Here is a 26,985-nt window from a genome sequence, read left to right as displayed (position 1 = left end):
CCGAGAGGAATACGCGGCCCCGATCACTCAACGGTTCACGAGGCGCGCCATGGCGGAGAACGAAGTTGTTTACAATGAACTTTTGCTGATGCGGCAGGCAAGGCGGCGGTTTCAGCATACCGTGTCAAATGATCTACGGCGACAATTCATCGGTTGCCAGCGCCAGTATACGGAAGAGGCCCGTATATATCAATACCGACACGGTCAAATGGCTGAGCTGGGCAGGGAAGTGGTTGGAGAGGTGCGGTGGAGAGATGCGGGACACATTCGCGTCGCTTGCAGGCAATGCAGGAGCGTACGTATTTGTGGACGAAGGTGTATAGCCCTCGCCAATATCGTAGGCCAAGCCGTGTGTAGGTTTTTGACACTCCGCCGTGACCACACTGCAGGACAGAATGAAAATCGGAGCATAAATCTTGTCGTAGGTGGCGAGGCACTACTAAGAGCCATTTGCGGCCGTCATTGTGGTAGTTGCGGCGGTATAAAAGTTCGTGGCGGATTGTGAAATTCTGCGCCTGTCGGCGTAACGCTCGAGGTGCCGAAGTTGCCGGAGGATTTGACAGAAAGTCCAATATCATGGCGATCCATGGGTTTTTCGTTGCTCCGATGCCATGGCCAGGATGTCAAGTGGTGAGATGTCATGTCTGTCGGTAGAAGTGCTGCTGTCTGAAGTAACTGGGGAGCGCGAAAGAATTTGCGTCCAGAGCAAAAGACGACACGGATATAATATTGCTGGATTCGGAGGGCCCACCGAGTGAGGCGGCCCGACGGGTCTTTATGTTGGACAACCCGGAAAGGGCGTGATGATCCGTCACCAAGTCAAAGCGTCGACCGCAGAGATATGGGCGAAATTTTTGAAGAGCCCGTACGATAGCCAGGCACTTTTCCTGTTACTGAGTAATTAGCCTCGGGTTTCGTGAGGGCAAGACTGGCATAAGCGGCTACGTATTCGGCATTAGTGTTCTTGTGTTGCGCGAGCACGGCACCAAGGCCGACACCACTGGCGTCAGTGTGAAGTTGTGTAGGTGCGCTTGGATCAAAATGGCGCAAGACTGGCGGAGACGTGAGTAGGTGACGAATAGTCGTAAAGGCATCATCGGAGGCTTTCGACCAAGCAGAAATTTCATTGTCGCCTTTGAGAAGTTTGTTTAGTGGTGCGATCACAGTAGCGAAATTGCGAACGAAATGTCGAAAATAGGAGCATAGGCCAATGAAGCTGCGTAGTGCTTTCAAGTTAGTGGGCTTCGGAAATTCGGATACGGCGCGAAGTTTAGCAGGATCAGAAAGAATTCCTTCTTTAGAGACAACGTAGCCTAATATAGTCAGTTTTCGAGCTGCCAATCGGCACTTTATGTTAAGCTGGAGACCAGCATTCCGGAGACGGGTCAAAACTTGATGTAAACGCCGAAGATGGGTCGGAAGATCATGGGAAAAGACAACGTCGTCGAGGTAGCAGAGGCCAGTATGCCACTTCAGGCCGCATATGATGCCGTCCATCATGCGTTCGCAGGTGGCGGGTGCATTGCACAGACAGAACGGCCTTACAGTGAATTTATACAAGCCGTCTGGCGTTACAAACGCGGTTTTAGAACAGTCAGTGTCAGCCATGGGCACCTGCCAGTAGCCAGAGCGGAGATATGAGGAAAAAAACTCCGCTCCTTGCAAACAGTCAAGTGCGTCGTCAATACGTGGCAACGGGTATACATCCTTTCGGGTAATCTTGTTAAGCCTTCCATAATCGACGCAAAATCGTATGGTGCCGTCTTCTTTTTTAACTAGGATGACTGATGACTAAAGACTACTAGAAGGCTGGATGACACCACGATTGAGCATATTGTTCACCTGGTTATTGATAACGCGTCTTTTAGTCGCCGATACTCGGTAAGGACCCTGTCGAATTGGTGCATGGTTCCCAGTGTCGATAGTGTGCGAAACAGTCGTGCGGCCGAGTGATGTTGCTTGGCAGTCAAAAGAGGAAAAGAAGCCTTGGAGCAAGCGAAGAAGTTCCGCGAAAAGGTATCGTATCAGAAGTTGGTTATATGTGGACTCTCCCTCCATTGTAGCCGGCTTCGGCAGTTGTGCTTTGACACCACTCTGGTTCGAAAATGGGTTTTATGTTCCTGGCACATTTTGCACATATAACCACAAGTTCCCGTTAAAAATGTAACCTAAAGAACACAATACAGCTTCTTGGCTCCTTCTAAATCGTGCCCTGCCGGTTTTAATCACACATCGTTTCTCAACTACTAGAGCATCTGCCGCCACTTTTTCCTTCAAGGGCTTGCGATAGATTTTACTATCAGTTGGACACGAGTGGGTTCTACATATAATAGCGAAGCGTTCTAGTTGTCTGGAAGCGAAAACTACTGTGACATGCCGGCATGTTGCAAAGGTCTTGCTGTTACGACTGCAGCATCGGACATACGTGTCAAGAACTGTGAAGTTGCATTTTTTTGTCATTTCGGGCAAAAAAAAAGTGCAACGTATGAAAGATGGAACACAATTGCAAACTGTTATTGGCAACAACCTAAAGGAATCATCGTCGAACCATAACTGCCGACTCTGCGTGGCAGCAGCCCAACCATGCAGACTCGGGCCACGTGAATATCGATAGCAACTCTTGAACTGCCGTTGGTTCGTATTGCTCAAAATTGCCCAAATAGCATGCATAACGTAGTGTTCAGTGTCGCACGGAAAGCTGCACTGCCGTGGGTGGTGCCCTGCCGTGCGACGAGTTCGGTTGCGCCTCTGTGCTTCAGAGCTTTGCGTGCGCTCCGCTTATACAATTACTAGGTTTGAAGTGTTCATTGCAGCAGCAGGGCATTTTTGCGAATGTTCATTATATCTGGCTGCAGTTTAAATTTGCAGGGATGGAAAATTGTAAATGCCTTGAAATGTGGTTGTTACAACCCATAGATTGTTACGCCTGGTATTGTTTCAAGTGGGTTTGACTGTACTGACACCAGAATTATCTAGAATCAGAACATGACAGGTTGCCACACTCTGCTTGCTGTTTCGTGTTCACAGCTGCTGGCAGATGTAGCAAGCTTCTTTGCACGCTACTGGCCTCTCACCTGGGACATCTGCATTATCGCCAAGCGCCACCACCGTGCCTTTGAGTACCCAATGTGAGTAGTTGCTGTAACTCTGCTGTATGCAGCAGTTGTTTAGTGGGCGTTCGCACGTGATGCGCATTTCCAGCTTTTGCCCGTCGCACATTTTGGCCTTTGCAAGCTGGTAACCGACAAAAACTACCTGCTGTGAAGATGGAAACACCCTCCTTTCCCTGGAAGAAAATTAAAAAGCAAAACTTCCTAGGCAATAGAAGATAGCCATTAAGCACAGTATGACCTATTATTAAAATAAAAAGTTCATGGGTGTTTAGAGTAACTTCGCTGTTTCTTCAGTTTTGGAGGGATAAAAAGCTTGGTTCTTTACGACTGCAATTCTATAAGTAAAATCAGTTTTCCAAACCTCCATATATAAACTGACTTATCAGTGCTGGCATATTAATTCAGTATTTCCTTTAACCGGGGTGGAATAGACTATAGTGGTACATCCCTACTCCTAGGTACCCAAGTTACTCATTTAGTCTTGTTACATAAAGTGAGTAGCCTCTTGGGCATGTGTAGCGCCATGTCTTTTGCACGAAATTTATAAGCAGAAGACTCTGTTAAACAGCCGACTATAGAATCTAATATCGGAAAATTTATTTTTTTTCTTGATTAGATTCGACATCTATTGTTTATTTGCACACTCCTAACGAAGTACATACTTCTATTAAAGTCTGCTGCATGTTGTAATCTGTCCAGTACAACTGACTATAACTAATCACCGTGGTATGACACACTAGACATGGACACTGTGCTCTTGTCCTTCTCTGGTTTGTCCTATCGTGGTTATTAGTAACAGTTAATAGGTACCGGCTCAAACCAGCTAGCCCAATTTCTCGCTGTACTCCATGCCTTATTTTACTGAGCATTCTGCTGCTCATTACGAAACTCTGGCTTCCCAAAGCACAGGTGCCGCTGCAAACGCATTGGAACGCTATGTGCATTTACTTCTGTCCATAGAGCTGACAGCACGAGCTACGCTGTTTCGCGACACCCATAGACTGTGTACAGGCAGCACTCGCGGTAGCACAGCAGCGCCGCCTGGCGGCGATCTTGTCATAATAACTTGGTTCGACCCGCACGCAAGTCTTCAGCGGCTTTGTTGTAGCTGATGCTGATCCCGATGTTAGCCTGCTAAGAGTTTGTATAAATCTGCTAATTCCCTTTTCTCCCCCCCCCCTTTTTCTTAAATTATTATTATTGCAGCGTGTCAGTCCAGATTGTAGCCTCTCGCAGACTAATCTGGTTCAACCTTCACCTCCCACGCGTACCCGAACGCTGTGATCGTGCCATCAATGCGTCCGTACTCAGACGAGTATGACGTAATTGCGTGAGTGTTGCAAACTTTTCTTAATCCTTTCCTGGTTCAAACTGTATAACTGAACCAAAAAGTTGTTTGTGCATCTGAATAACGAAAGACAACCAAGAACGAAGGAACAATTCCAGTGCATTTTGGCAGCGTATAGAAAGCTTTACTCATCCTTTGTCAACAACTCGGGTTGTTGGAGACTCCATGTGATGTTTCGTGGTCTTGCAATTCAGTTATAATGGTGGTAAAGGGACTGACAACTGGCCAGAACGTTGATGGAAATGAAATGACCATGATTTATAGTGATAGAATCCCGCACGCTGTTCGCCATTTAAGTAGGAATGATAATTATAAATTGGCGAAGCAAGTCTCAAAAACCAGTAAGTGGCGAAACGCGGCATTGAAATCTTGGTACTTCTGATGTATTCTATTAGATTACTGTACTTTATTCCACTGTTATTCAGGGTGCCTACCAACTGGGAAAACCGGGAATTCTCAGGGATCTTGAGTAGTCTGGAAAAACTCGGGAAATTTGTTATTCTATCAGGGAAAATTGGCTGCAATTTTATTTAAAGGGAACGAAAGTCGAGGTAATGCTGGCTCAAGTTAGAGTAATCGTAAGGAACAGTATTTGATGCCGCGTCGTCGGCTGGAGAAGTTGCTAGAGTACAATCAACGAGCGTCTTTCGGACGCCAGATAATTCGGACGGCTTCGCAGCCTCCCTATGTACCCCATAGGGTCAATGTATGAGAACGTCTTAAATTTCGGATGCAAGAACCCTTCGCCGTCAGATTTTCCGGGATTCTTGTCGTGACCGCAGGTCCGAAACGGAATTAATAAAAGCCACAACCGCCGCCATTTCGATAACGTCGCCGCCTCGAACCGGCACACTAGCATGCAGATCCGCTAGCAGCCGTAGCCACCACCGCGGCTATGCTAGGCCTATCTGCTTCGAGGTTTGGTAATGAGCTCCTTGCCGTTCTGTGTCACGTTTTTCATTGAAAGAATTCGCCACTGTCAGCAATAGCATCGACTCCGCCTTTGTGGTCCTCCCGATTGGCTTCGAAGCTCTGAAAGAACGGCACGTTGCATAATGCCGGTTCCCGAAAGTTAGCTTCGCCTCAATATAGAAAATTTACGCAGTGAAGGATAACTAGCTTGCGATGGGGCATTTGTCACGGGACGCAGTATGTATTCCTTGATTATACACGCGTGCACCTGCCATCTGCTGTCGCAGTACGAGCACCGATATGCCTAATAAGTGTACTGGCAGGCCTTCAGAGCTTTTTCTGGTGTGCCTGTAGCGCTTTGAGCTCTTAGGGGTTGTACAGGTCATGCATTCATTTTTTGGACGTTTTCGTAGTCCCTCGGGAGTCCGAAAAATCGTACACTGACTGTACAACTGTCGAAGAGGATGCTTCAAATAGACTGTGTCGAACGCGCAGCCGAAGGAGAACGAGAAGACAAAGCACCTACGCATTGAGAAATAAACGGAAAGGAAGCATGCCGCCGCTTTTTTGAAGGAGCTTGCACTTAAAAGCAAAGTGTTGGCTGACGCCGAAATGGAGGTGTCCCTCATCCTAGCAAAAACTCTTCTAAACAGTGAAACGCAACACTGAGGCGTCGTGCGCTGGCTGAGAGTATGTCAGGACAGCTGAGGTTGACTTACCAGCTGTTGCACGAGAATCTCGCTTCTTATAAAGTTCGGGCCTCATACCAATTGGCTTGCTATCAGTTGACAGAAATAGCTCATATTCGAAAATATCCTGTATGAATCTTTTTATTCGCATTTGAGAATGCTCGACTTGATTTGCAATGGGTTTTACTATTTCTTTTGAAGATATTTTATTCGCTGTGCGTTTTACTAACCCCTTCCTTCCGTTTCCTTTTTGAATAAAATGTACACTACCGCTTACTATTAAAAGTGGATTACGTTCTCCTATTTTTTTTAACATGCTTACTAGAGAGTGACACCATTGGGTGACATGATGTAGGGAGCCCTTCTTGACAAAAAACAAAGTTCTAAGTCACTCGGGGAATATTGCAAAAGCACTCGGGAAAAACCTGGAAAAGTCGGGGAATTTTTAAATGTCAACTTGGTAGCAAACACTGGTTATTGCATAAAACTGCAGTTGGCATATTGTTACACTCGCGCTTTATTCTGTGCTTTGTAAATTAAAAATGCACCCATGGCTACGGGAACACGCTGAACTCTGTATCCCGTGTAAAGGCGTCGTTTCGTTTTCGATCCGATTGGTTTCGTTTTGACCGGTTAAATACCACAGCAGTTGGACAAGCGAACACGCAGCTACGTATCTCAGAAATCTTTTAACAATTCGCAAAACATGAGTTGCAGGAACATCGGCTTCATAAACAAAATTGTACTTTGTTACAGCACGGCCACAGTTATCGTCTGCCTCCCACTAATGCCGGCGTATGATCGCTATCGCGCTCACCTAGTGCCGTTTTCAGCATGCTTCTAGTCCGTTTCTCAGCACATTACCTAGAGGGAAATCTGGCGCTGTTGCGCTGTCGTATGCATGGGAATGCCGGTATATTGTAACTTCGGATTGGCATCGTTCTCGGAGAGCCAGGACAACTTGAAGACGCGCCTGGCAAGCCCCGTTCTGTCTGATTGATTTTCTACTAAAGCGGCATGTAAAAAGCTTTTAGCTTTATTATTACACAAAAAAACATGTGTTGTTTAACTATGGGATCTTGTTATTGCATGTAAAATTATATGAAACGTAAAGTATCAGCGGGCTGCTAAAGGTGGAGGACAGACAATATTCGCGCTCGCTTTGAACAGTTTGTATGTTATTGCTTTTCTTCGTTTTGTTATGCATTATAGGTGAGTAAACTTCACTGGAACATGCAATATGCGTGAATGGCATATTGTGAAGATTTTACTTTAAGAACGCGTTATTTGTGTAGCCATATCCACATTCTTGATGAAGCCTCTTACAACACCAGCCAACACAAGCCCTGCAGATGCATATACCGTCATTCTTCCCATGACGGCACAGCGCCCCTTAGGAAACTCTTACGGTGGCGCCAGATTTCCCTCTAGGTGTTACAGTGAGAAACTCTATGCTTCTAGTGAATGACTACATCCTCACTGCAGATCGAAAAGTTCTGATAAAAGAATGTTCCATGGCATTTTCAACGTTAGTGCACTTCATGATTAAACACTCTGATCGGTAAGCTTTCCACTGCAGTAAAAAATTGTACCATGAAAATTCGTTGTAAGTCCCTTTAACTATGACACTGTGTGTTCACCGTTTTGAAATGCGTCATTAATTGGCTGGTAAACATTCCCTAGAAGCTTGAGTCAAGACCAACTATTTCGTCTGCATACTAACTGCCTTGGGCACTGTTATAAAGCTATTGTTTGGACTTGCAAAATTGTAAACTTGGCATTTCATTTTCTTCGTAAATTATGTGCACATTTTATAATTCGAAGCGCAATTCTAATCTAAGGCTTCAAACCATCAGTTGCATTTGTAAGGGAAATCTAAACTACTAGCAATTCCATTCAAATTTGCATAGCGGTTTCTCAAAATCGGGGCTTCTGTATCTTTCACGCAATTGGGTAATTTCAGCAGGCCTCAAGCAGTCTTTCTCTTCACACTAATTTACATAAATCATTCTATTGTGTACAATTCAGCCTCATTACATTGAAGTCTCATGCGACACAAATGCCTTCGTTATATCGAGCATTTGTTAGATGCTGCTATTAGCAGGAAGTTTCTTAGGCTTACTTTGTTAAACACTCGTATAATAAGAGTTTTAGTATAGCGTAAAATCCTTGCGTTAGCGTGCGACGCAACGCTAACGCAAAGAAAGACTGCACTACGCGGCACAAGGTAGTGTTTTAGAATAGCGGAACGGAGAAAAGCGTTAACGTTAACGCAAACAAATACAGCGCCATCTAGATGTAAAAACACACAGTACTGGAAAGCCAAATCCACACGAAATGTCGAGCTTATCCAATGCCGAATCCGCAAGTGTGTCCCTAAGTCAAGCTTATCAAAAGCCACAGTCGCTGCGTTAATTACGCATGTAGGTGTTTGGTTTGGGCGTTGTTCTGTCGAGAGTCGCGAAACACACCGATTAATCTTGGCATGCCGCGATCGAGTGTTCTGTGGGACCCATATTACGTGTCCTTTTTAAGTTGGGATGACATAGACGCCCTCATGCTTCGGGAATGAGAGCGACCGCGCAGGTTATACGTGTCCTCAAGATCCACTCAACGTCGAAGCTATACCGGAGGGGACGTTTCGCCGGCAATTTTGCTTCCAGAAAGCAGATTTCCCACTTCTTTCCAATTTTTTGCAACGGACGCCCACCTTGACGTCCATCCGAATGGGTTCAAGGCGAAAACCTCCTTCACGAGGTTCATATCGTCGTCGTTGGTAAAACGCACACGCATTGTGACCACAGCACCCACCACACTACTGTGGTTTGCCGCGGAAAACATGACATGCATCGGCTTCACATGCGGCTTTACACCAAGCGAACGAGCGAAATACACTTGGGCGCCATCTCGAGGCGGATATAGCAAACATTAGCAAACCCTCTAGTTAAACCTACTCCCCGGCTAATCGAGGACGTATATCGCAAACAACGCCCATTTGTCAGCTGTGCGCCGCTGCCGAAGCATCATCACACAAATGTAAGGCGAACACGAGCATTAGTGGGGAAGGATAGAGCCTAGCAGTGCAGGCAGACGACTCGATAGATCCGAAGCGGGCTGCTCTCACTTCGACCGGCGCCGCCATCTTGCCGTACGTAAGGCTCCCCTTGTGTGCGTTAGCGTTCAACGCTAAATCCTGAAAATAGCGTACGTACGTAAGAGCTCCAGCAGCGTTTACGTATAGCGCATGCGCAGTGTGGTGCACGCAACGCTAACGCTAACTCTCTGCGTTTGCTGCTTTACGCTATACTAACACTGTCTATAAACTCCGTGAATGCGTCAAATTTTCACAGCTTTATTTCAAGACTCGACACTCCACTGGAAGAAAGACAAGGTGGTAGAATGGTCCTTTGTGCATTTTCAGTGATACTTGCAGGGTAAATCCCTGCATACTTATTGCCGTTGGGAATCTGCAGTTTCTGCCTAAAAGGAATGGTATCGCAAACTTCATGCGCAGTTTAGTTACTGGCTGCATGCATTACGTGTGTTAGCTGGCAGGCGGCATGTCAAGCGTCCCGTCAAACATGGTGTTGCCTTTAACAAAGTGTTCGTTTGTAGCAATGTGCTTGGCACATTGACATGAAACGGAGGCACGTATTGAATAATGCGGGGAGTAAGATTCACCTGAAGCATGTCTGGTGCTCTTCCTTAGCCACCACTTGACATGACTGGCAAAAATGAGTCTCTGTCCACGAACGTGTTTGCATTATCGAAGCTGCGCTGCAGTTTTGCTCATTGCTTTAGCCCTGCACTGTCTTCAACTTCCGCAAATCTGCAGGACAGAGAAGCTATGCTGGATCGCCGCACGGGTCAACCATGGCCCCAAATACTTGGTTTGACTGGTTGCCGGGATTGAGGACTTTTTGGAGAAATGATCGTCGAAACTGGCAGGAAGCACAGGGTGTAGCTCTGTGCAATTTTTGCATGATATTATTTCCCATAACCGTGTATTATTTGGAACTCCTGTGGTGGCTTTCTTTTTACTTTCTTGTACAGCATGCGTGTTTTATTGTAAAGTTTTAATCTTCCCCTCTGAAATTTGCACTTACCATGCGTGCATATTTGCTATAGTGTACAACAGGGGTATTTTATTGTGTTTGTACTTTTTTTAATTACCCCACTCATACTTTTACCTTTATCATTAATTATCATTACCAAACTTCACTGCTGTGTTGTGCAACAGCTTCATAATTTTTTAGACAGCTTCATATGTATATACATCATTTTTAAACATTTATCCGGCAGTGCGACTATGCAGGCTTCTGCCATGTATGAACTATTCTGAAGATAAGTTGCCATGAACACTGCTGCTGTTCTTTGCTACAACTCTTGCCCTTCACTACATTCGTATATTTTACGTCTTATATGAGAACTATTTACATGAGTTTTAATTGACAACGTGCTTACTTATCTTTATTTATTTGTTGATCTCATTAATTTATTTTATGTATTCATTTTATTATTTACTTATTTCATTTATTTTATTTATTGACAAAGAGCTGTACAGTATTCAATAAAGTATTCTTGTACATGACATGCTATTTGGTTTTATTCCTTCTCTATTTTTGTTGCGGCATTTTCTGTATTTAGATGCATAAAGGGGGCCCTGAAGCACATTTTTTTGAAGCCCCCCAAAAAACACCTTGAAGAGAGCGATACATCCCGGGTATATGCAGTAAGGTCTCCTCAATTTGGATTTCTCGGGACAGAAACACATGTCCAAATGAAACGACTGTCTAATTATCGATGGCGCTAGGAAAACAAACAAATGCTTCCTATGTGAACAAGCTTTTTAGTGAATGAATCGGCAAATTATGTTCATAATGTTCACCCGAGGAGTGCCAACGCTGCAGTTAACGTGAATGATTAGCGCAGCCGCGGCGCACGTCTTCATCTGCGACATGCTTTTCATTATCGTGTGCACATTCCGACGATTTTTTTTCGCCAGTGTGCTGGTTGCCAACAGATCGTCCGTCCATTGTGGTGTAGCTGGTGCTCTTCATTGTTGACACTTTTGCACAGAGTTAAAGCGAAACTATTGTTTGCCACAACCACTGCGAATGCAACCGCCACTCCAGAATCCGTTACTTGTGCTGGCAACGCCATCCAAATAAACAAAATGGCTGCGACATCGAGGTTGATGGCGGCTGTTTTTCTTGGTGCTGTGCTTGACTTTCTCTTTTTCGGTGCCAGATTGAAATGCTTCGTGGAAGCCGAGAGGGTCGTTGATGCCAATCACCATATTTAGATCGGTCTAGAACATTTCGGCGACGAAATGTCTGAAATAGCTGCGCTGTGCATGCAAATGTCCAGCCTGTCCAGCGAGCCGTATCAGATTTTTTTTCGACACTTTTAGGCGGGCTGGAGAGTAAAAAGAAAAGAGAAAAAAATTTTTGTGCACAGCGAGCTGCTCTGAAAATGGCAAGCACTTGTTCGCGGGGTTGCTCCACTGCTACAGGTACCACACTTTGTTTTTGACCTTAATAGGACAACTCTGCACTGCGACTTGTATTGCAGTAATCACATAAAGCATCTCGCACTAAGTAGGCAGTAGCCTTTGTCGTGCTTTCAACAGCTAAATGCAGATACTCCGCACTGAGAGAATGGAGCTAAAAACTAAAGTTACCTGGTCGGGGTGTGTCTTGGGATAAAAACAAATTTCTGTCTGACTTGGGGTGCACCTTTCTCTTAGTGGTTAGATCCATCTGATAAGGTAGTCTGCGGCTGTTGACTGGTGGTTGTTCGTGCTTGCAGTACGCAGTTTCCGAGGTAGGGCTCAGGATTGGCAACACGTGCTTCTCAGCATCATCACCACCACCCTGGTTACGCCCACTGCAGGGCAAAGGCGTCTCCCATACTTCTCCAACTACCCCGGTCATGTGCTAATTGTGGCCATGTAGTTCCAGCAAACCTCTTAATCTCATCCGCCCACCTATCTTTCTGCCGCCCCCATCTACGCTTCCCTTCCCTTGGAATCCAGTCCGTAACCCTTAATGACCATCGGTTATCTTCCCTCCTCATTACATGTCCTGTCCATTTATTTTTCTCGATTTCAGCTAAGATGTCATTAACTCGCGTTTGTTCCCTCACCCAATCTGCTCTTTTCTTATCCCTTAACGTTACACCTATCATTATTCTTTCAATAGCTCGTTGCGTCGTCCTCAATTTAAGTAGAAAATACTTTTCGTAAGCCTCCAGGTTTCTGCCCCGTACGTGAGTACTGGTAAGACAGCTGTTATAAACTTTTCTCTTGAGGGATAATGACAACCTGCTGTTCATGATCTGAGAATGCCTGCCAAACGCACCCCAGCCCATTATTTTTCGGACGAAGGCGTCGTACTCGCATAACTCGCACAGGGTGTGGCCGCAGGGAAGCTGCGCAGCCCAACACCGAGCCGCCGGCTAAAACTGACGCTTGGAAGTGGCTCCACGAACTTGATGGATTGCGAGTTCAGGAAGTAGCCGTCATACCCTCGAAAGACGCAGGTGGACGAGCCACGGTTCTTTATGTCCAGGTGGCGTTTCTCCAAGGGCCACGTTGGCCCGCGTACGTGATCGTTATTGCTGTTGCCATGGGCGCAGTTGAACTTTGGTTTTGCCATGACGAAGTCAATTCTCGAGCTTCAGTGCGCCTCTGATGGACGTCGATGACTCCTTCTGTCAGCAAGTCGATGGTTGTCACCGTGATCAGTGAAAGCAAGTGGGCCGATGTGTGCGACGTGTTAAAGAGGAATGATCGTTGCTGCAACTGGAACAAGTCCTTTCGGAGAAGGTTGCGGCGATATTTATAGCCTGGCAGGGTTCTTATAACTATCTGTGCCAGGTTCGAGAGCGGCGATCTGAGGAGGGAACGCGAGGCGGATCCTCTGTACACTGTGCCCATTGTTATGTCGTCGGGGAGAAGGAGCTTCGAAACGGTCACGTGGTCGAAGGGGCTGTGGCTAATTATGCGATCAGCGAAGATGTCGGCGGAGAATGAGAATATGGCGGAAGAAAGCGCTGAACTTTTCAAGAGAGGACTTTCCTCTCCTCTTCACACATTTATTTTTCATCCAGAGTTTATTGTAAGCGTCTCTCCACATTATCCAAACTTAAAGGGTGCAAAAAAGCACGTGGTAATCCTATGGTGCGGTTCTGCGCATTTGTATGTGAAATGAATCTCTGCTGGGCAATGTAGTACGTTGGTAAAACATTGCTAGAAGTTCGCTTACAAATTTATATGGAAATTCTTTCACGGCACATACCGAAGTTGGCCAATAGCAACTGGTGACTTGCAAGGCATGTCACCTTGGAAGGAATTATGAGGGAAACGCCAGTTTCGCGATATACACTCACAAAAAGGCGACGAAGCATAGTCGTTCCGTTAATTTTTTTTATTCTGCCTATCAAAAGTAATTTCGTTACAAAAGTAAATATTACATCACTGCATGGCGCATGGTTACCCTTAGCGAAAAAATACAAGGAGAGCGTGGTTGATCACACCCCACGTGTCTGGTTAGGGGGCTGTTATATTTTTTTGATATCTATATCATGCTTTTCTTCCTCTTCCCGTTTGTTCTATTCTACATCCAAGGAGCCCAGGCAAGCACTGCCGAAGGCAGTAAACTATCCTGTATCCAAGTTGTAAGATTTGGCAGTCGTCGGACGATCTCGCCGCTGCCACCATTTGAAGGAGTTGATGGTCGTAGCTGTAGGAAGGAGCTTGACTCTTCGTCGGGACTTAGGAGAGCAGGATTTATTTTCATTAATTACTTCTTCGACAAGACATACATCGACAGTCTAGCGTGACTCCCATATGGAGCCCGTAAGACTAACATACAGCAAACAGCGTACGAGCACACAGCTCACGAGTATATTTCGAGCATGACAACGAGCACGCAGCTGACTACGACGATCACGACAACGAGCACACTATAGCAGCTGGTAATCGCTGCTTATAAGCACTTGGTCCTCCCTTGATTTCAAGCGGATGGAAACGTTCGTCCAGTCATTGTTCGACGTCACCGTTCGCCGTCACCGTAGATGACCCGCCCTTTTGGAGGAGGCGGGCTGACATACACGTGTTGCACACACACACAGGTGTAATGGTCCGGAGCCGACGTCAGAGGGGCTTCGTAGAACTCTGAGCCGTCCCTGGTGACGCGGCCGGTTAGCACATTGTCTGGTTTCTCGAAAAGCTCATGGGGAGGTTCCGCCAATTACTTCTTCTCGAGAACTCCCCTGAGCTGACCCCGCGTCACGTGGCTGCTGGTTATCCGCAGTTCTCTGAAGTGCGCTCCGTCCGGTTGGATTGGAACACGTGAAGCGGGCTGAAATAGCTGCAGGCCGATCCTAACAAAGTGTACCCTACACTAATTATTTAAAGAGTAATTCTGGATGCTGAACTTTCGTGAAAGTATTCTTTACGTATCTGAGTTATCGTGTCTAAACACAAGACTTCGGGCATACGTCGCAGGCGATTATTAAGAATTCTTTTAACTAAAACAAAAAAATTGAGGTATAGGTCATTTCGTATTTTACTTGTTTCATAAATAGCAGCAATATTCAGGACCTAATAAAATACCACAACGCTATGCATTCATAGCAAATGTAGTATAATAGTTCGCGTTCTCCGAGAACCATGCATTTTACAATTGGTACAGTGAACCATCTACAACGGTCCTGCATTCCGGGCCTAAGTATTGTCAAAACAACTTAAGCCTCCTGATTTCTTTAACCACTCTCGCTCCTCACAAAGGGATTAATTTTTTTTAAGAAACACACTTTTTTATTAGTGCCGTCGTTTCTAATACGCAGATTGAAAGAAGGAAAGTTCGTTCTCTGCTTGTACAATGCATAAAAAATATATTTTCTCAGATAACGAAGAAAACAATGCCATTGAGGCATTTTCGCGTCGGCACGTAGCACTGACAAAAAGTGAGTCTTGATAAAGAAGGGGCCAAAATCAGTTGTCACCATTTCGAGGGGCAGAGAACATTCAGAGGGCACCCCGTACATACCACAGATTACTTGCTGTTCGAATGCGCCTTTCCATTTTCTGTGCGTGCGCCCTCATCTATAATACACACATGATTTGGAAACGGTATTCAAATAGTGTTGGAAGTCAGCGCAGTGCCTGTCGTCTCTCTGTCTTTGTACTTCGCGTTGTGCGTCGTTCTACTATCATATCGATTATGATTACCATGTGCTATATCAATGAAAAAGGAAGTACAGGAATATTAGGGAGGTCAGCTAGAACTCCCCAAAAAGACACACCCTATGATAACGCATTAGAACAAATTTATTGTGCTTTTCATGCCGCAAAAGCTATACTTTTGTTTATCTCTACTTTCATGTTTGCTTATCAGATCTTTATGCACACTTTCAACTATTCGTCTTTACCAAGAAAGAAACATTATTTTAGAATTTAATCCTAATTCATGTTTATTTCGCATTTCAAAAGTGACTGGTATTGTGTTGCATTGCAGAGAATCATAGCCTAATTTCTTGCGAACCTGCTTCTTTTGACGAGTTGCATTGAGAGTTGAAGTGTAAATAAACCACGCGCTTCAAAACGCTGTAATGGTATATTTCATTCGATAACTCGACAAATAAATTTAGTACATGGCAGTGAATTTGGCTTCAGTTGTTGTTACAAACGTCTTCCTGTTCAGGCCGGTGAATTATATGGCCATTTTAAAGCTTCCCAATTACTATCTGGAGCGCTTGCATTAGTAAGTTATTGCAAAGGACATATTTCACGGAAGCATATTGAATTTTTTGTGAGCATCATCAATAATATTTTCCGCGCGACGTGGTTGCTTAGTGCCTATGATGTTGGGCTGCTAAGCAAGAGGTCGCGGGATCGAATTGGCAACGGGGGCCATATTTCGATGGAGGTGAAATGCGAAAACACACGTGTACTTAGGTTTAGTTGCACGTTAAAGAACCACAGGTGGTCAAAATTTCTGGAGTCCCTAACTACGGCGTGCCTCATAATCAGTTCGTGGTTTTGGCACGTAAACACCCAGAATTCAATTTTTATAAAATAATATTTTCCTGAAACATAAACAAGATCTCTCGTGTAATTCCCCAAATATATTGTGAGTGAATAGTATAAGCCTGAGGGCTGGTGTTCGGTGCTTGGTAACGCTAGTGGCAACGGCCACAGAAGGTCGCAATTAATGATCACATGTGTCAAAACCGTTGTCACGGTTCAATTTTCACTGTGCACTCAAGGGCTCTTTGGGTTTGACGAACAAAGGTTCACACACAGCTACTACCCCTGACAGGTAGCTAAACATTCTCGGAAAGTAGAATGCACTTGGAATTGAACTAGGGATTTCTTTGACTCATTGTTGGCCTCGCCGATATCGAAGCCAGGTTTTCTGGAATGCGAGGAGGCCTTGAGTGTTTCTGCTTATTCACACAATATGCTACTTACACCTTGTGATCATACCAGGGTGAGTACACCCTGGCAACCCTCTCTGGAAAGACTGTGCGATTGTTGTGCCTGTGAATGACAAGCTGGACGCGCATTCAGTGTACTGTAACTTATTTTTTGTCCTAACGCATCATGCACACTACCAAAGCGCTAGCGCAACCGAGAGTTCTCTTCCAGAGTATGTACACTTCTCGGAAATACATAGCCCCGTCTACCTACAGCATAAGTAGGGGAATCTTAACCCGCTTAACCTGCTGATGTTTCTGACTATTGTAAGACCAGGTCTGTGGATGCCAGAATCAATACGCAGTTGCGTGTTCAAGGGCCCCTAAACCACCTTTAGTAACAAAAAAAAAAAAGAAAACAATCGTATGCTGCTCTCCAGCACCTTTCGTTCCCTTCTTGACATGTCACGGTGACAACAGGGCCATGCACATGACATTACCGGGGCAAAAGCTGCCGATTAGATCATGCACGGGAGATAACAGTTCTGATCACTTAGTCAGAATGCTTTTGCCATGTATAGTCACACTCCTGCTCTTCCTTGTCTTCTCCCTTGCCTTTCGTGCGCAACTCAAATGATTTCACCTCGTGTAAGGTTTAGCGTTGTTCGTGTGGCGAAAGCAGTGTGTCGCTGTAAAGCTTCAGTACTGTCCTAGAGTACGCAGAGAAGAGACTGCACATGGGGAGGGTAGCAACGACGAAAACTGCTCGCTTGATTTTTAAGCACATGATGATACAGGGGACCTTGTTATAGTGCCATTTTGTTGAAAAGGTGGCACAGAATGCTGCTGTATGCTTGACAATTTCACATAAATACTCACCGGTTTATGTCAATGGTGTACTTGTGCACACTTTCAAATGCCAAGTAGAACTGCGTGAGGACGTCATTGTAGTTCACCCGCAACTTTTCATGCCGGTGCTGCAGATGCTGTGAGCATAGAAGATTCCTCGCTTATTGGTGAATGAATTCTGGGGTTTTAAGTGCCAAGACCACCATTTGATTATGAGGCCCGTCATAGTGGGGGGGCTCTGGAATAATTGTGGCCACCAGGGGATCTTCACGGGCTCCCATTGCACGGTACACAGGCGTTTTTGCACTTCGCCCCCATCGAAACGCAGCCGCAGTGGCAAGGTTTTCATCCCGCGACGCCGTGCTTAGCAATGCAACACCAGAGCCACTAATTCACTGCGGCGGGTCCCCTATTCTTCGTGTCACATCTCAATAAACAGCTCTCAAAAACAACGCGACCAGCCATGTTATAAAAGAATAAAATTAGAAAGGTTGTAAAAGTTGTAAAATCGGAGGGCTGGGGTGGGGGGGGAGGGGGGGGGGGGGGGCGTACAGCAAATTTTTTTAAAAGTTTGCCCCTCAGTGCACACCTTTCCGTATATATATACGCACTTTATTAAGAATATCTATTTCTAGACGTAGAACACAACCAGCAATAAACTTCACACAACAAATACTGACAAACAACACATTGTTTTTAGATCACAGTGACCTTTTCAGCTACACTAGTGTTGCCAATTTCACCTGTTTCAGGAACTTGTCTGCATAAATATGGAAAAAGATACTTCCCTTGCATCCTTTCACCTTCTGAACAATTTCAATGGAAGGTTTGGGGACTGATATGCAATGTTCCTTTTTTAACGGAATTAATTTTTTCTAAAACCCAACACTACATCAATTTCTTTGCAAGTTTGCCTGAAGCGCGTTTCTGTGAGGGATATACATATGGATTTTATTCAAGATTATTTACCTTTAGACAGAGAACGTGCGGCTTTTGTAGATGCTGGATGGGTCAGATGAAAGAAAGCCTTTATGTTAGTAGTAGTAGATGCACATGGTCACACTCGGGATGCTATTACAATCATGACTAAAGACATGACAGTCGCGGAGCAAGTAGCGATCGCATTGGCTTTAAGGAATAATAAGTGGACGTGAATTTACAGTGACTCTAAAATCGCTACTAGACACTTTACCAAAGGCTTTGTAACCAAAAGGGCTGCCCAGCTGATCGGTGAGATGGACAGCCAAGGGATCGAAATCCGCTGGTTTCCTGTACACATGGGGTCTGTTGATCCATCTCGGAAGAAATAAACGAGATGGCTAACGCAGCGGCACGAGGAATTACTATCCGTGCACTACGCGACCAGGACCTTAATAATATACAGGAGAACAGCGACCAATTACTTACATATAAGGAAATCACGAGGCATTACTACATCAACAGAAGGGAATTCCCAGTACCACTCGCTACGCTCAATAGAGCTCAAGCGGTGGCTCTGAGATTGTTACAGACAAGGACTTACCCTAGTCGAAAGTTTATTAACAGGCTATATCCAGAAAGAGAGATGCCAATCAAATGCGAGAAGTGTATTGGCATAATTACTCTGTATTACATGCTTTGACAGTGTCCTGTGTCCCATACCATACCATACCATACCATACCTTACCTTTAGACCGAAGCACACATACAGCAGAAAACTTGCAACAGCACAGTCTGACAACAAACACGTTGTTTTTAATCATCGTGGCTTTTTTAGCAACTTTGCTGTTGCCGATTTGGCCTGCTTGAGAAATTTGTCTAAATAGATTTGTTTGTAGCAAGTAAACCTCTGGCATGTGGCTTCTTGTGCCTCCACAATGACGGTGGAGCAGGTAGCATCAAAACATCTTTTCGTATGTATCTCTTTTGATAATGCCCCACCCCAGCTTTCAACACCTCATTTCTCGCAACATTAGCAAATCGGAGGATGAGCCCAAATTTATAAACATAAAAAAGAAAGCTAAATTCAGGCTTGCTGCCAGGTATGTTATACCTGCCACTTTACTTGGTGCCAAATGTATGGGGTGTCACATTGTAAATTTATAATGCTTTGTTTCGTTCATTATAATGCTTCAACCAGAAAGAAATATTTATTATAAAGGGAAAGCAACGTGAGGTTGGCCTATGCATGCAGCCTCTGCAAACTGCATGCCACTTCAATTCTGTTCGCTCTGCCTCTATACAAACTTACTTTCTGCTTCTACATAACAAAAAACCACACCACAAGGGCAGTTGCATCACGGCAGTGAAGCACCGTATCCTTACATCGTTTTCTTCTATCTTATTCTCGAAGTGGTCGATGACCTTGAAGTATCTGTAGTCGAGGAGGATGTCGCCGTCCTAGGCCACGTCTTTGCGGTTGTAAAGCTTGGAAATGGGTGGGAGTACGTCCGAGAGCCGGAGCAGCCCGGCCACGATGGCGTTGCCCCTGCAGGCGATGTGCAGGAGCGTCTGGCAGCAGGCGTTGTTCTCGGCTAGGAAGTCCATGGCGCCAAGTCAACTGCGCCGTTTCAAAGACGACGTTTGGATGAACACAGCCTTTCACACGACATGTCATAGAGACGGGTTTCTTCAAGCGATAATTGCTGGCTGTAACGTTCGCTCGGCAAGTGTCTCCAAACACATCACAAACTGTGTGGCAGCATGATTGAGAATTTGCGGCTTCGTTCCTGACAGGACTATGGCGTTTTATTGTGAAATGAAGCAGAGAAGGCAGGTTATTCAAAGACGGCGATCGACCCAAACGCTCCACCTACCAAACTCAGGCGCATGCGGTTTCGAAAGGTAATCGACTGCAAACGGTGAAGGCACAGTGAATTGACATTACACAGTTACGGATGGCCTCGCTGGGGCCTTCGGGATGCTGTGGACGATTCACGCGCTAATTTGTGTGTTTCAACCACATCGCAAGCACGCACATGACGATCGAAAACGTGGCCCTCGTTCATTGGTCCGAGGCAGTCAAGGTAACCTCATCCTGGTGCTTGGCCGGCGAATGTGGCTAAACAGGCGCTAATGATGATTCAACATGTGAGGGAACCAAGGCAGGTCCTGAAGATTGAACTAAATGTATTGTAGTCGTTTAACGTTACCGCACGCCGACTTCTCCAGCGGTTAGCAGCATGAATGGTTGGATGCATGGATGTTATGAGCGTCCCCTTTAGTGGGGTGCGCCACCAAGCTCCTGCTGTGTCCTAAGCTACTGCCTAATGTTCTACCTAGGTAGGACATTAGGCAGCAACCGGCGGCCTTGCAAGCAACCGGCGGCGTTAGGAGCCACCTGGCGCCACCTATGAAGACATGTTGAAAATATTTTTTCTACAAAACTGCCAGATGCATTCATAAGCACTATAGAAGTTTCGACAAATATATCAAACGAATTGTTTATATCAGGCAACAGAAATGGTTCAATTTATGAGACTTACTGCAAAAATATAAAATTCCTTAGATTGCCTAAGCAATTACTGAGAAAAACGCAATCTTTACATGCACAGTAACTGCAAATGTAATGGGGCCTCTTGCAATACGATCATATCGAAACAGTAAGCCAGGCAGCTTTGCGCAGAGGCGGTGTCGTACCCAATGAAGTGATAACTGAGGGGCGACTATTGCTAGTTGAAAACTTATCCCAATACCCCGCCGGGACGACGTGAAATACCGTCGGCCATGGGAATTTTTGGCAGGCACTACGGGGCTTCATTATTGAATGAAAAATCAGAATAAACAATCGTAGTTGGGAAGTGCGCTGGAGTTGGCTAGCCGCCTACGTGTTGCTGCTCTCATCGTCGTTACGTTAACTTGGTAAGGACATGAAACAGGCGCCCTACATCTTGGTATGAGCCAAAATTGGCATTGTATCACAAACGGCTGATGAAATAATTGATAGGAAGATAGATGAATGATAAAATATATGACATATGCGTGTCGTGTGGGTCATGAAAGAGCCGCCTACGTCCTGGTGCTTTCATGGTCGTTTTGTATACTTGGTATATATCAAAATGGCATGCGTGTCATGTAAGTCATGAAACAGGCGCCTATGTCTTATGTACCGAAATTTGCATACTATGACGGACATAAATGATAGGTCATGAAACAGTCGCCTACATCTCGGTATGTATCAAAATTGGCATAGTATGACAAGAGTGTATGATTAAATAAATAAGAAGTCATGACACGCATGTCATGTATGTCATGAAACAGCTACCCATGCCTTGATGCTCTCATGGTCGTTTCGTTAACTTGGTAGGCACCCAGTGTCATGTCATGAAGCAGTCACCTACATCTCGGTATGTATAAAAATTCACATAGTATGACAAGAGTCTATCACAAAATAAATGATAGGTCATGACATGCATGTGATGTAGGTCATGAAACAGCTGCCTATGCCTTGAAGCTCTCATGGTCGTTTCGTTAACTTGGTAGGCACCCCACCCACTGCTTCCCATAACACCGATTCCCACAGGGCGTGGGATCTGCCGGCTACTTTTGTCATTTTATTGTTTACAATCGCAGTTGTGTGTTCTTGAATCACATACAAGAAAAACACCGACCGTACGTCACTTTGTTTGAAACCTTGCCCGCATATAGCACTTGTTAACCAGAAAATTGGCCTTACTGCACCCTCCCCTAGTTCTACACTTGACCTCTGTTGCATTCACAGTTGTTCCGGAAAGCGGCATAATTACTACGTTATTCAGTAAATGACTTTTAAAGCTCTGGATCAGTTGCACGCGCAATTTACCGCAAATGTCTTAATTAGTCCGCCCACTTTGAACACAGTGTGCCCCTTATTAAATAAACAAGTTGCCTTGTTTATTTAACAGAGTACACCGGAGAAACCGACTACGAACGCCGCATGACGCACAAAAAGAAGGAAAATAAGGAAGAGAAGGCTCAATATTTATTGGCCGCGCTCCTATCCATGCCACGAACGCGCAAATTTTGTCACAGATTGCGCATACCATCAATTTCGGTGCAACCAAATGATTAAGATGTGATTTTGAAGATTTCATGATGTGGGGTTGCGTTAAAATGTGACTGCCTCCAGATATGCCATTTAAACAACTGCCCCCAGGGTTCATTAAATAGAAACGTTAATTGATATTTTGTTGATGATTCTGCTGCTACTTACGTTATGCTGCAAAATATGTCCACTCCGCGACTCCACCTTTCTGCAGAGTGGAAGGTTGCAAAAATAATTCCCATGCCAAAACAGGTCACACATCTTGCCTGTCTAACCACCGGCCAATTTCTTTACCATGCACGTGCTGCAACATACTAGAGCACATAATCTTGAAACAATTGACAGAATTCACGGAATGAAACAATTTAATCCATTCAAACCCGCACGGTTTTCGAAACGGTTAATCAACAGTACCCAACTCGTGCAAACCCTTCATGACTTAACTATAAACATTAATGAGCAACTACAGGCGGACGTAATCATTATGGATTTCTCTAAAGCATTTGATCGTGTTTCCCATGTTAAATTACTTCACAATCTTAACCGCCTACTTGGTAACGACCCTCTTGTTCGTTGGGTCAATTACTTTCTGTCAAGCTGCTCCCAATACGTTGAAGACAATGATCACCTTTCTGATACTGTCCCTGCTTTGTCCGGAGTTCCCCAGCGCTCTGTTCGGACCCCACTTCTGTTCTTATTCTACATAGATGATATAACAAACAAAGTCGACGTCACCATTCGCCTCTTTGCAACGATTGCTTTATTTATCGTACTGTTAATAAACAAAGATCAAGCAAAACTGAACAAGTCCCTTAATAAGGTTGTGTGGTGGTGTGCATACAGGCAAATGGTGATAACTTCTGACAAAACAGTCTGCATGTCGGTCACAAACAAAAAATCTAGTCTGCTGTTCCCGTACGGTTCCAATGGCACTGTTCTCCAAAGCGTCATCCAGTACAAATTCTTAGGCGTAATCATCTCATCCAACCTCAGCTGGAATGCGTACATGCACAACGCAGCTAAAAAAGCCCTAAACAAACTGTTCTACCTCAAACGCACCTTATCGCATTCCAACAAGCAGAAAAGCATCCTGCTTACGTCAGCATTATGACACCGGCACTCGAATATGCCAACATAGTATGGTTTCCACATACCAAAAACACATACATCCATTCAAGCATACATACATTCATACTACAGTTTTATACGTACAGAGTGCAGCGGTGGCGTAGAGGTAGAGCATCCGCCTCGCGTGCAGAAGGACCGTGGTTCGAATCCCGGTGCCGCGCAATTTCCCACCGGATTAAAAAAAATCCGCGTGTTCGTAAAATTGCACAAACAGGCCTGGAGTGCGGCCTGATCCCGGTAACCAGAACCGGTAACGCACTCCCTTTACTAGAGCAGGATTGGCCACCCTGGTGCAGTACTTGGCCACAAACTCCCATATGAACACAACAATCAAACCCCGGCCCTCTCAGTCCCCAGCAGCTGCGAAGCAACTGACCACGGCGGCGGTCAAACCTGCGGCGCAGCAGAGGGTGCTAAGAATCCCTGGATCCGGACAGGCCGCCATTGGAATCTGAACCTGGCAACGTTTAACGCTAGCACGTTATCTAGTGAGGCGAGTCTAGCAGTGCTATTGGAGGAATTAGAGGGCAGTAAACGGGATATAATAGGGCTCAGTGAAGTTAGGAGGACAAATGAAACATATACAGTGCTTAAAAGCGGGCACGTTCTGTGCTACCAGGGCTTAGCGGAGAGGCGCGAACTAGGAGTCGGATTCCTGATTAATAGGAATATAGCTGGTAACGCACAGGAACTCTATAGCATTAACGAGAGGGTGGCCGGTCTTGTTGTGAACCTTAATAAGAGGTGCAAATTGAAGGTCGTACAGGTGTACGCCCCTACATCCAGTCGTGATGACCAGGAAGTTGAACGCTTCTATGCAGACGTGGAATAGGCGATGGGTAAGGTCAAAACAAAATGCACTGTACTGATGGGCGACATCAATTCCAAGGTAGGCAAGAAGCAGGCTGGAGACAAGGCAGTGGGGGAATATGGCATAGGCACTAGGAATAGCAGGGGAGAGTTATTAGTAGACCTTGCAGAACAGAATAATATGCGGATAATGAATACCTTCTTCCGCAAGCGGGATAGCCGAAAGTGGACGTGGAGGAGCCCGAACGACCAGACTACAAATGAAATAGACCTTATACTCTGCGCTAACCCTGGCATCATACAAGTAGTGGAGGTGCTCGGCAAGGTGCGCTGCAGTGACCATAGGATGGTAAGAACTCGATTTAGCCTAGACCTGAAGGGGGAACGGAAGAAACTGGTACATAAGAAGCCGATCAATGAGTTAGCGGTAAGAGCGAAAATAGAGAAATTCCGGATCAAGCGACAGTACAGGTATTCAGCTTTAACACAGGAAGAGGATCTTAGTGTTGAAGCAATGAACGAGAATTTTATGGGCATCATTAAGGAGTCTGCAATAGAAGTCGGTGGCAACTCCGTTAGACAGGATAGCAGTAAGCTATCGCAGGAGACGAAAGATCTGATCAAGAAACGCCTATGTATGAAAGCCTCTAACCCTACAGCTAGAATAGAACTGGCAGAACTTTCATAATGAAGTTAATCAACAAGCGTAAGACAGCTGACATAAGAAATTATAATATGGATAGAATTGAACATGCTCTCAGGAACGGAGGAAACCTAAAAGCAGTGAAGAAGAAGCTAGGAATAGGCAAGAATCAGATGCATGCCTTAAGAGACAAAGCCGGCAATATCATTACTAATATGGATGAGATAGTTCAAGTGGCTGAGGAGTTCTATTGAGATTTATACAGTATCAGTGGCACCCACGAAATTATTGTGAGAGAGAATAGTCTAGAGGAATTTGAAATCCCAGAGGTAACGCCGGAAGAAGTAAAGATCGCCTTGGGAGCTATGCAAAGGGGGAAGGCAGCTGGGGAGGATCATGTAAGAGCAGATTTGTTGAAGGATGGTGGGAACACTGTTCTAGAAAAACTGGCCACCCTGTATAAGCAATGCTTCATGACTTCGATTGTACCGGAATCTTGGAAAAACGCTAACATAATCCTCATCCATAAGAAAGGGGACGCAAAAGACTTGAAAGATTATAGACCGATCAGCTTACTGTCCGTTGCCTACAAAGTATTTACTAAGGTAATCGCAAATAGAATCAGGAACACCTTAGACTTCCGTCAACCAAAGGACCAGGCAGGATTCTGTAAAGGCTACTCAACAATAGCCCATATTCACACCATTAATCAGGTGATAGAAAAATGTGCGGAATATAACCAACCCTTATATATAGCTTTCATTGATTACGAGAAAGCGTTTCAATCAGTCGAAACCTTAGCAGTCATGGAGGCATTGCGGAATCAGGGTGTAGACGAGCCGTATGTAAAAATACTGAAGGATATCTATGGCGGCTCCACAGCCACCGTAGTCCTCCATAAAGAAAGCCACAAAATCCCAATAAAGAAAGGCGTCAGGCAGGGAGATACGATCTCTCCAATGCTATTCACAGCGTGTTTACAGTAGATATTCAGAGACCTGGATTGGGAAGAATTGGGGATAAAAGTTAATGGAGAATACCTTAGTAACTTGCGATTCGCTGATGATATTGCCTTGCTTATTAACACAGGGGACCAACTGCAATGCATGCTCACTGACCTGGAGAGGCAAAGCCGAAGGGTGGGTCTAAAAATTAATCTGTAGAAAACTAAATTAATGTTTAACAGTCTCGGAAGAGAACAGCAATTTGCGATCGGTAACGAGGCACTGGAAGTGGTAAGGGAATGCATCTACTTAGGACAAGTAGTGACGGCGGATCCGGATCATGAGACGGAAATAATCAGAAGAATAAGAATGGGCTGGGGTGCGTTTGGCAGGCATTCTCAGATCATGAACAGCAGGTTGCCATTATCCCTCAAGAGAAAAGTGCATAATAGCTGTGCCTTACCAGTACTCACGTACGGGACAGAAACCTGGAGGCTTACCAAAATGGTTCTACTTAAATTTAGGACGACGCAACGAGCTATGGAAAGAAGAATGATGGGTGTAACGTTAAGGGATAAGAAAAGAGCGGATTGGGTGAGGAACAAACGCGAGTTAATGATGTCATTAACTCGCGTTTGTTCCCTCACTCAATCTGCTCAGTTCTGAACAAGACAATCAAGAAAATCAAGAAAAAGAAATGGGCAAGGGCAGGACGTGTAATGAGGAGGGAAAATAACCGATGGTAATTAAGGGTTACGGACTGGATTTCATGGGAAGGGAACCGTAGCAGAGGGCGGCAGAAAGTTAGGTGGGCGGATGAGATTAAGAAGTTTGCAGGGACAACAATGCCACAATTAGTACATGACCGGGGCAGTTGGAGAAGTATGGGAGAGGCCTTTGCCGTGCAGTGGGCGTAACCAGGCTGATGATGATGATAATGATGACATTCATACGTTCGAACGCATACAAAGATGCCCTATTTATCTATAATCGTTTTAAACGCACAGATTCACCAAGCGAACTTCTTTCTCGCGCAGGCCTCGCTACCCTCGAAATTCGAGTTAAGGCTCAACGATTAAAGTTCCTATACTTAGTATTACACAGTGCGCTGAAGTTGGATCC

General features: G+C 45.1%; 1 non-coding gene across 1 annotated transcript; it reads left to right on the top strand.

The window, feature by feature from the left end:
* The first annotated feature begins 20,928 nt into the window (after positions 1-20,928).
* Positions 20,929-21,070, top strand: LOC126541028 (U4 spliceosomal RNA). The gene has a single exon (XR_007601611.1). It is a non-coding gene; the product is annotated as a U4 spliceosomal RNA (small nuclear RNA).
* The last annotated feature ends 5,915 nt before the right edge of the window (positions 21,071-26,985 follow it).

Source organism: Dermacentor andersoni, chromosome 2 (genome assembly GCF_023375885.2).
Source record: "Dermacentor andersoni chromosome 2, qqDerAnde1_hic_scaffold, whole genome shotgun sequence".
Lineage (NCBI taxonomy): Eukaryota > Metazoa > Arthropoda > Arachnida > Ixodida > Ixodidae > Dermacentor > Dermacentor andersoni.
The sequence above is the reverse complement of the archived record's forward strand: the minus strand, read 5'-3'. Positions and strand labels throughout refer to the sequence as shown.